The 10,092-nt window shown below is 35.8% G+C and overlaps 1 pseudogene; it reads left to right on the top strand.

Moving 5' to 3' along the window:
* The first annotated feature begins 7,092 nt into the window (after nt 1-7,092).
* Nucleotides 7,093-7,488, top strand: LOC131750095 (small ribosomal subunit protein uS17m pseudogene; annotated as a pseudogene).
* Nucleotides 7,489-10,092: the final 2,604 nt, after the last annotated feature.

Raw genomic sequence — 10,092 nt, 5'->3', positions numbered from 1 at the left:
AAAAAAAAAAAAAAAAAAAAAAAAAAACTATCTTGTAGGTTATTATGTTTGGGAAATGATGCCCTGGTATAATTGATGGGTTAAACAAAATATGCTTAATAAATTCCTATTCAAGGTGTAGGTGAAAGGAGTCTCCTAAGGAGGATGAATGGTCTCACACACTGGAATCTAGGCTTTGCATTTAACTGCAGAGAAGATTGTCCAGAGAATAAGGATATAAATAGAATGATTCATGATCGTGCCTTACCTTACAAGTTATAAAGCACAACACATTTGAATGGTGATAGTTGTCAAAGTTTTTGATAGCTCTTGATAGTTGTTAAGGCTTTTGCAACTACTTCCACTATTTCAGTAAGTGCAATTTACCCAAGATGTTATGAGGTATACAGAAAAACAGAAATTCTGACCTCATTATAAGATGACTTCGTATTATAATTTGAGTGTTCAAGACCTTATTTTAAAAGAAGATGAGATCATAGGGCTAACCATCCACTTCTCTAGTTTATTGTTAAATCTAAGCAAAGACAGTGGTTTCACCCCTCTGGTCTTATTCTTGTTTTATTTTCTGTGTTGACATACCACTGAACAACCTTTACCTTGTGTCATCTGGAGCTACATTTATACAGCTGGCATTGGGAACTGGAGAGAAAAAAGAGTAATAGCTTAATATGACTATCACTTTCAAAGGTTCTATTAAATCATATAGGCACTTATTGATAAGCAGAATTTTTCTTTGCATTGACTCATGTTTGTGGGGAGTTAACAAAGTTTTTTCTAATATTATATGTGCATGTGGGCATGACATGTGGGTATGGGTGTATGTGCACATATGTACATACAAGCTGTGACTTCAGAATGACCCCTCTTCTTTTGCCCCATTTTATTCTTCTATGCTTTTATGGTATGTGTAGAATTTCTACCCCTCATGGCAAAATTATGTACTCTTCTTAGCATGTTTTGGACCTTGATAAATATTTATTATATCTCCAAGGCATTTTTCAGTAGCATAGAATGATTATTATTTTAAAATATTGTTGGTATCTTTTGCTGAAAGACTGCAATTCATAACTGTAATAAATTACAATACAATTCATTGCCCCCTTCAATGCCCCTCCAAAAAATCTAAAATTAGTTCACAGTTTTTTCTTTTTGTCATATGTATAGTCCCATATTTTCATATATACGATCAAAAGTTACTCATTTGATCCAATGACAGCAAAGGTAAACCCACAACTGTGCTCCAAAGGGGAAAAATATGATTATTAAGTAAGTAATTTTCTCCAGAGGTAAATATACATTCTAACATATGGCCTTGCTGACATTTAGTTAGCTTTAGCCTTTGGTGTTCATCCTTCTTTTAATTATTTTTATTCTAAAAAATCAGGTTAGAGGAACCAAAATAAAGTTCTTTGGCAGATAGGAATCCTGTTTACTTTCCAACTCTGAACTCAGCAGGTTAAGTAATTGGGCTACAGAAAAGTTCCTCCATTTCTATTTCCAGCTGGTGATACACAAAAGGCAGGAAGTTATCTCATTAATGGGGCACCAGCTTTATGCAAATTATGGTAACAAAAAGGCTTCCCTTCATACTTTTTCATAAATTACCTAATAAAGTGGGAATAAATGGCCATATTCAAGAGCCTTTGTTGTATTTTTAGCACAAGACTCTTTCTGTTACTGCAAATATGACTAAATGCGCCTTGCTCAAAAGGGGTGTTTATGAAATAAGGCCACTCAAAAGCTTTTATTTCTTAACAGCCTTCAGTTACTTTTATGGCACAAAATTAACATAATTAGTCACAGAGAATAGATGACATAAGCAGCGTGCCATGCACAAAAGGGGGAAGCAGTATCTAAGGAAGGTATTTTGAGAGATCAAAAATTTTCAAAGTGCTTAATACTAGAAGGTCCTTTTTATTTGTGCACAGCCTTAAGATACTTTTTTTTTAACTCCGTGAAATTCACATAATGAGATGCAGTAGACAGATGACATTAGCGATGTGCCATTAGAAAGAGGTCAGTTTCCTCTGAAAGATAGTCACTGTTCCTGCTCGTCATTAATTTGCAGCTTCAAAGCACTGAGCATATGATAGCCTGGCATGTTAAGCAAGTTGCAGTTATCTTTAAATAACCATTTTTTCCAGTTATTAGAAGCTAAAGTTTTTAAACTACCGACTGAAAGCAAAATTAAAGCACACAGCAGTGTAAGAGGAAAAAAAAAGGAAAAGAAAGAAAGGCTGGAAGAAGATTAGGAAAAGAAAATCAAATATATTTTAAAAATGAAATTGCTGGTGGTTTTCCCTGGAGGTGACCGCTTTAACTTCAGTGCTAGAATTTCGGGGTTAGTGATGGGCCTTGAAGATTGGAGCGCTAGCTAGCAAATGGAACAAGTGGGGATTTTTGTTTTCTGAGTCCTTATTATGGCACATATTACAAGGCTGAAAAGGGCTCCACGAGGTAGGAGCATGAAAAAGGTTAAGAGCATGTGGGTTCGTCTTACATGGGTACTGATCAAATAAAAGTGCATTGAGAAATAGATCAGATTATCTTATTTTAAAGTGAAGATCAGTGAGATTTCTCGGTTTGGTTTGTGAAAAAAATCACAGAAGAGAACACAGAAAACTAAAGTACTGAGATTTTGAATTCATCTGAGTTCAAATCTGTTATGACAAGACTTTTACTTTTAAATAATTCCTTTTTTGCATCAAAATACATGAATATGGTACAACATTCATAATATTCACAAAGACTTACAGACTCTTACACTTTATATTCCCTTGGAGTCTATTTTTGGCATGGAATTTCTAGAAGTATTTCATAGGATTTAGCTGCTTTAAAAACATTCTGATTTATAACTTCAATCGCCCCACCCAAAGTAAAGTTCAGTCACCGAAATCTCCAGTGTGCACGTGGTGACTGACTTTCTGCGGTATATTTAGCTTGTGTGTCAGTGAGTGGCAAGGCCGAAAAGCATCACATGAATAGGTATTAGCAAGAAAATAGCAAACAACATTGGTGAACATTTTGGAACTATTGAAACAAGATGCTTATTTTTAGGTCATCAATAAATGAAAAAATGGTGGCTATCAAATGATGTTTTCACATTTGCAGTGATATTTTTCTATTAGGAGTGTTATTTTTAAACATTGTCTAGATTGGTGGAGTTGCATCTTTTCAGTGCTTGAATTACCTGGTGCTGGGCAGGGCTGGGGAGGATGGCCTGGGGCATTGTTCCACGCTGCTGAGGAGAGGAAGCAGAGGCCAAGACCCAGGCTGATGATGGAGCTAAGGTGGCCTTACACAACGAGGGCCATGGCAGGCTGAACCAACAACACTTATGGAGGAGTTCTGATATGAAAATCAGGGATTAAGGAAGAGTAAAACAAACTGCACCTCTTCCTTCCATAAAACAAATGTGGTTTTACACTGCAAAACTTGCTTTTAACATTGTTTAACTTCCATTTAGTTAAACTTCTTTTTCATAGCATAGTTTTCAAATAATTTAGCTGCTTATCTTCTAGCAACTTGTAGGTACCATACTAATGCTAGGGAAACACCCTGAGGTACCCCTCAAATAACTTATAGTGAAGGAAGCAATATCAACAGACACACTGAGAAGAGTTTGACGCTGCAAAAATAGAGAAGCTGTGCGTATTTCTGTCTTTGTGCGTCAAAGAAAGTATCATTGGGGGGCTTCCCTGGTGGTGCAGTGGTTAAGAATCCGCCTGCCAATGCAGGGGACACGGATTCGAGCTCTGGTCTGGGAAGATCCCACATGCTGTGGAGCAGCTAAGCCCGTGTGCTACAACTACTGAGCCTGCACTCTAGAGCCCACAAGCCACAACTACTGAAGCCCACACGCCTGGAGCCTGTGCTCCGCAACAAGAGAAGCCACCACAGTGAGAAGCCTGCTTGCTGCAACTAGAGAAAGCCCACTTGCAGCAACGAAGACCCAAAACAGCCAAAAATAAAATAAATAAATTTATTTTTTAAAAAAAGAAAAGAAAATATCATTGAAGTGAAACTAGAAATTCACTTAGAGTGACAAAACTGAGAAGCTCAAACAAGGGAGCCTGAAAGGGCAAGGGCCATGCAGGGCAGGGCTAGTTCTCCACTGATGGGATTGGAGGCTTAATCAATGAGAGATGTAGGATATGCCTACCTAGGAAGTTTGAAAATCTGGCGATAACAGCTGAAAAAGTGAAACATTTCAAATTTAATTCTTATTTTAAAATAGCATCTAATACAAATTCAGGCTGACTTGGACTGCCTTTTGGTAGTACTTTAGATTCATAGAGGAAATAACAATAACCACCTCTACCTTTTTAAAGTACTTCCTGTGTGTTGGACTCTGTAATGTGTGCTTTGCATAGATTTGACCTTTAACCCTCTCAACAATTCTATGAAGTAAATATTTTTATCCCTGTTTTTCAGATGAGAAAACTGAAGCTCAGACAGATTAACTGACTTGCCGAACATCACAGAGTTTAGGAAATACCAGCTGGATTCAAACTCATTTTTCTGTTTTTTGGCTGCTCTGCGTGGCTTCTTGTGGGATCTTAGTTCCCCAAACAGGGAAAGTGCCAGTCTTAACCACTGGACCACCAGGGAATTCCCTCCAAGTCAATTCTGAATGAAAACAAACTTTTCATTATACTATACATAGAAACTGTACATATAAGTAATAGATTAGAATCCATCTTCTTCCACTGACTCGCAAGGAATGCCCTCAAGGATCTGAGTATGAATGATTAGAGAGGACACATGGATAGTATAATATAGAAATTTTCAGAGACTTACTTATTAACAGTGTTCATATTTAGCTTTTTAATGGTTTAAAATGCTATATGCATTTGTAAATAAAATTGATATACATGTTCCTTTAAGAATCTTTAGCTGTAAAATAATAGACAATATATATAAATGGCAAAAAAATAAACAAAAACAATCAAGCATGCAACCAAATACGTATCTGCAATGTAGAGTAACTGAAGAAAAATTTCCATTGAGTTCAAATGCTATAGCTTCCTTTTTGTCACTGTTTCTTTCCAATGAAAAATGCTGTAGAATAATTTTATGTGTTTAGCTACATAAAGGAAGCAAAGATGGTTAATACTATACTTTTTCTTACAAAATGTATTCCATCTGCTTTTATTAAGGAGAATAGTTAGAGTAGAATGAGATACTTATTAATCTAGCTGGTCTAGGTAAGGTCTAGTTCACTTTAATTAAAAAGCTGAATTTCTAAGGAATTGCATGTATGTAGGTGCACTGAGAGCACCTTACGTCTTACGCTTAACCTTTTATTTTAATCCTGACGCTTTCTATATTGTTATTTTAAGTACATGTTAATAATATGCAAACTGATGCTTTGAAAATTCTCTGAGATGTGGTTAATGAAGAGAAACTGCACCATAAATTGCATCCAAAATATGCAGTCCATGCAGATGTAATTTTTCTTGAACTACAGTATTTTGCAATAAACATTTTTCAGCTTGTTTGGATTTATTCTCTATTGTTTATAAGAAGTACCTTCAGGCACTACTGCATGAAAGAACTACATATAGTAACAGGGCAATCTTAGTTTAACAAGATCCTTTGGATAAAAATAGATTTCAGATCTACCTCCTGCCAGTGGAATGCAAATTCCGATGAAACTACACACTAGTGTTTTTCATAATTTAAAGTTCGTTGCATGGTATAATGCACTTGCTCACTTTCCCCTGAGTTCTGTCAGAGGAGGCAGAGGGCTATGCCATTTTATAATCACTAGAGACTGAATGTTCTACAAGGTATTCTGGGAACTGTAGTTAACCGAGAACATTTTTCTTTCAAGTGCATTTGTTAAAACAATGCCCAAAAGAGACATGGTATTCCGGTGACTGTCAGTGTTTCTGTGATAAACCCTGCATTTTTCAAAAGGTCGTAACTAGCAATTTGGCCATTGCTAAATGGCACCATCTGTAGTTTAGCCTGCAGGTTTGCACAACCCGAGATGCTGTCACTCTTTTGGAAAGTCTGTCTTTCAAAGAACTCTTGTAAGCCTAGGTTAAGAAAGACATGAAGATAGTTGGTCTTTTCACTGATTTTCATTTCAAGCTGAATTATCAAGCAAAAAGACTATGTGCTTGGAGTGCATGGGAGCGATTGTTTATCTCACAATGGGTTATTTTACACTTCTCCTTGTTTTACTTCCATGTTATATTATTATCATTTGGGAATGGGTGGGAAGGTTGCCAGGAAGGAAATAAGAAAATACTATGATTCTATCTTTTGCTAGAAGAAATAAGTATTCTTTGGATCGTAGACTATCCCAGGAGGCAGAAACTAAAATCTTGCAGGAGACAGGTGTTTATGGTAAATGGGACTCTGGCTACCCGGGGAGCAGGACCCAGCTAAAATGTGTAGCCTGTATACAGCTCTAGCAGATGGCTGCCGTGCCCCTTGTTGCAAGCTGGCCTATAGTTTTTCAAAAAAAGCCAGAATTATGGATTTTTCTTACAATATTAAATGTATCAAGTGCCTTAATTTTTAAACGTTGGCATCATGTTCAATTTTAAAATAAATTTGTTATTTATTTTGTGCAAGTCAAACAAAACACTTCTCTCAACCAGATTTGGCCAAGCCACCTCAATTTGAGACCTATGTTCTCATCTTGCATCTTCACACCAGTAAAGTGCCAATGCCTTCTTAAAAATGAGCAATGCCTTCTTAAAAATGAGCAAGAAAAGGTAAAAAGTTAGAAAAAATAAAACTTGATATTTTTTGGTTCATCTGTTTCTGTGTTTCAAATGGACTGATTATGTTGAAATTAATAACTTTCTCTAAACTTTTAAATTCCTTTTCAAAACATATTTCTGTAACTTGTGTGCTGACACTCTGACTTCATAGGTCATCAGTACTTTTTATTTTACGATTTTGTTTTGTATTTTTTTTTTTTTTTGAGGTAGACCAAAATTCATGCATCAGAAATGATTATGGAAGGAGCTGGGAGGTGACTGCCGGCTGCGTGCCACCGCTGCAGATGGAAGTAGATTCCGGGGCCGGAAGCACCACAGCGTAGGGAGCCCTCCAGATGACCAAAGGCAAATAATGTCAATAGCTCGTTCATTCGTCCATGCCAAATGGGGGTCGTGGGGAAGGTGACTGGGACAGCAATGCAAAAAAACTGCTACAGTGAGAGTGACCAGACTTGTTCTGGATCCCTATTTATTAAAGTATTTTAATAAGCGAAAAACCTACTTTGCCCACGAAGCTCTCCAGCAGTGCACCACTGGGGATACTGTTCTTCTCAAAGCTTTATCTGTCCCGCGAACAAAGCATGTGAACCATGAACTGGCTGAGATCATTTTCAAAGCTGGTTAAGTCATAAATCCAGTGACTGGAGAGGGCTGTGTGGGAATCACCTACCTGGACAGTCCAGTCGGTCTGGAACCCACCCACCTAACCAAAAACCTGGAAAAACTCCATCTCTCTTCAACACAGTGAAGGAGGATTAGAAGATGAGCCAAAGGGAAGGATTTCTAAGTTTGCTTTATGGAAAATTTTTTCGAAGTTTCCTCACAAACCATCCAGTTTCTCTTCTGGTATTTATGAAATAGCTAAAAGTAAATAAAGTTAAGGCCTTGTTATATAATTTTTCATTAAAAAGACATGATTAGGGAAGAATTAATATCATTAAACCTAAATAAAGCTAAGTAGCAAAATAATAAATGAATGTATATTTATTTGTGAGGTTATTTTATAGAGAAAGCTTTGGAAATTGATCAAAAGAAAGTGATAGTTATTGGTAGATTTTTGTCTCAAAAGTAAGGTAATCTGTCTTTTTAAAGTACATACCAATACCCTAACTTTGGTTGTGTAAGGATCCAAATACAATAAAATGGGATTGTGTGGAAAACAGTCACAAAGAAGAACAACAAAATTTTGGAGAAGAATCAAAATGATGAGAAAATCTTGGTTTTTTTCTAAGAGAATTAATATGCATGTATACAGATGTGTAGGATCCCATTTTATATATGTTAAAAATAAAGATAAAAGTATATCCAAGAGCATTCGTATTACTTTGAATATATACATCCAAATCAATGCATTTAGTATTTACAGTTAATATAAGGATTGTTATTAATCTATATGTATTTAAGTTCTACCTACAATTTTCCTAAATGTGCTCATTTTATTTGGAACAAATGTACCATGCTAGCATATCAAATGATAAGCTATCTCGTAGGAATCAGTTCCTAACTTAAAATTATTGGATATTTTAAAGATCCAAGTATGTCCCCTGTCTGGCCTTTTAATAAATGCTTGTTGCCTTAATTTGTTTCCCTTAAAAATCTGGTGAAGGCTGAAAAGAAAAACAAAAACTACATGTACTCTTCATTGAGGCAGAAAGAGCTCTAATCGTAAAGTTTCCGACCAGAACAGGGTCACCTACACTTAAATTTTCTGTAAACAAATAAGTGCTGAGACAGCAGATCAACTTCCTTAGTGCATTTTTCCCCTAGTAAAATCAGTCTGAGATAAATTGCAAAATAAATAAATGTCAAATAACAATTCCCATGACTAGTATTTGAACTGAATTTAATGATGATTATGAAGACAAAGCTGTGATAGGCCTCTGTGTAGAATGCTTAAAGGGGACAATCTGAAACGATTTTAACTCGGAACCATTTTAACAAATGAATATATTTCCTAAATTGCCACATCAACCAACTCTGCTATCTAATTATGGCCAGCAAAAAGGGCTACATATTAACTATTCCAAAGTGTAAGCCATTTTTTTTGGTTGACATTCTTCAACATTCAGTTAATAAACCTGAAAGCATTTTGCTTATTGAATAGTCAAGGTTTCTGCTTTACAACTGATGGGTAATATAACAGGAAGTTGTATTGTTCCAAGTCAGACATTCTCTAAGGACTTTTCTCAGACTCTGTGGTCTTGCTGGCCATCAATGCTTCCACCATTTTCCAGGATAAAATGATCATAGTTGCTTCTTAAAATAGAAATTTAAGACACCTATGACATATCATTTCAAAATTATTTAGTAAGAAAAAACATCAGTAAAAGTCCACTTTATATTCAGAAGGGTACAATGGCCTCAGAGCATGTGTTCTCTAGCCCCACCTGGCTTGTTTTGAAAGCTTATGCCTCTGTACTGATCAACACGTAGCAGGGCAGCACCCTTGAACTTGTCAGGGAAAACAATCTGGAATTCAACGATTATCAAAAAGAATTTTAGAGAAACAGTATGTAGAAGTATTTAAGGAATAGATAGAAATAAAATTTGAAAGTTCTATTTATTTAGCTATTAAACTTGTCCTTTGGAAAGTTGTAAACCTGGCAACTTTAAATCAGTTTCCTGGTAGACTTGCATTTGTAGATATTCTGTCCACTTATTTTGAAGGAATATTTTAAAGGTTATTGTAAAATGTGGAGTGGCATTTGCTATCTACTGTATATCTATCATACAATCATCTCTATTTAACAGCCATGGGGGAAATGTCTCTTTGACTGGAGGATACGTTATTTTTTTACCTAACCAACACTAATTGCATTTCCCTTTTTGCATTTGCCACAAAAATGCTCAGAGTCATATTTATGGTCACTTCTAGAAAATGTATAAGGCTTCAGAACTCTTCTCTACTTTAACCTTATTTCAGGCATCAACTCCCTCTCTTAAACTTTGCCTTAATTCCTTCACCTAGTCTTAGGGTATTCATCTGGTTGTTGTGAATCTTGGGAGGCTGCCATGATTGCAATTTTGAACACTGAAGTTATGAAAATTAGTTCATAAAATTTTCCCTTTGCCATACCAGTTTTTGGAGACTATGGATTAAACAAGGAATCACCACACACCTTTATAAAGTCCAGGGTGTTTTTTCTAAAATAGTTTAATATGTTTTTCAATCATTAGTTAGACCTGCTCAAAAATTCATAAGAACACAAAGATAGCCCCTTAATTAAAGCAAAGGAATAAGAGTTTTTGCACAAACCTATAAAAAGTGAGACATTAAAATAAGTTTTAGGGTCCTACTTTTGTATTTCATGTAGTCCCAAACATGTGGCAAATAATTACTTAACGGGTTATT

Source organism: Kogia breviceps, chromosome 2, assembly GCF_026419965.1.
Source record: "Kogia breviceps isolate mKogBre1 chromosome 2, mKogBre1 haplotype 1, whole genome shotgun sequence".
Taxonomy (NCBI): Eukaryota; Metazoa; Chordata; class Mammalia; order Artiodactyla; family Physeteridae; genus Kogia; species Kogia breviceps.
Note: the sequence above shows the minus strand (reverse complement) of the source record. Positions and strands in the feature narration are given on the sequence as shown.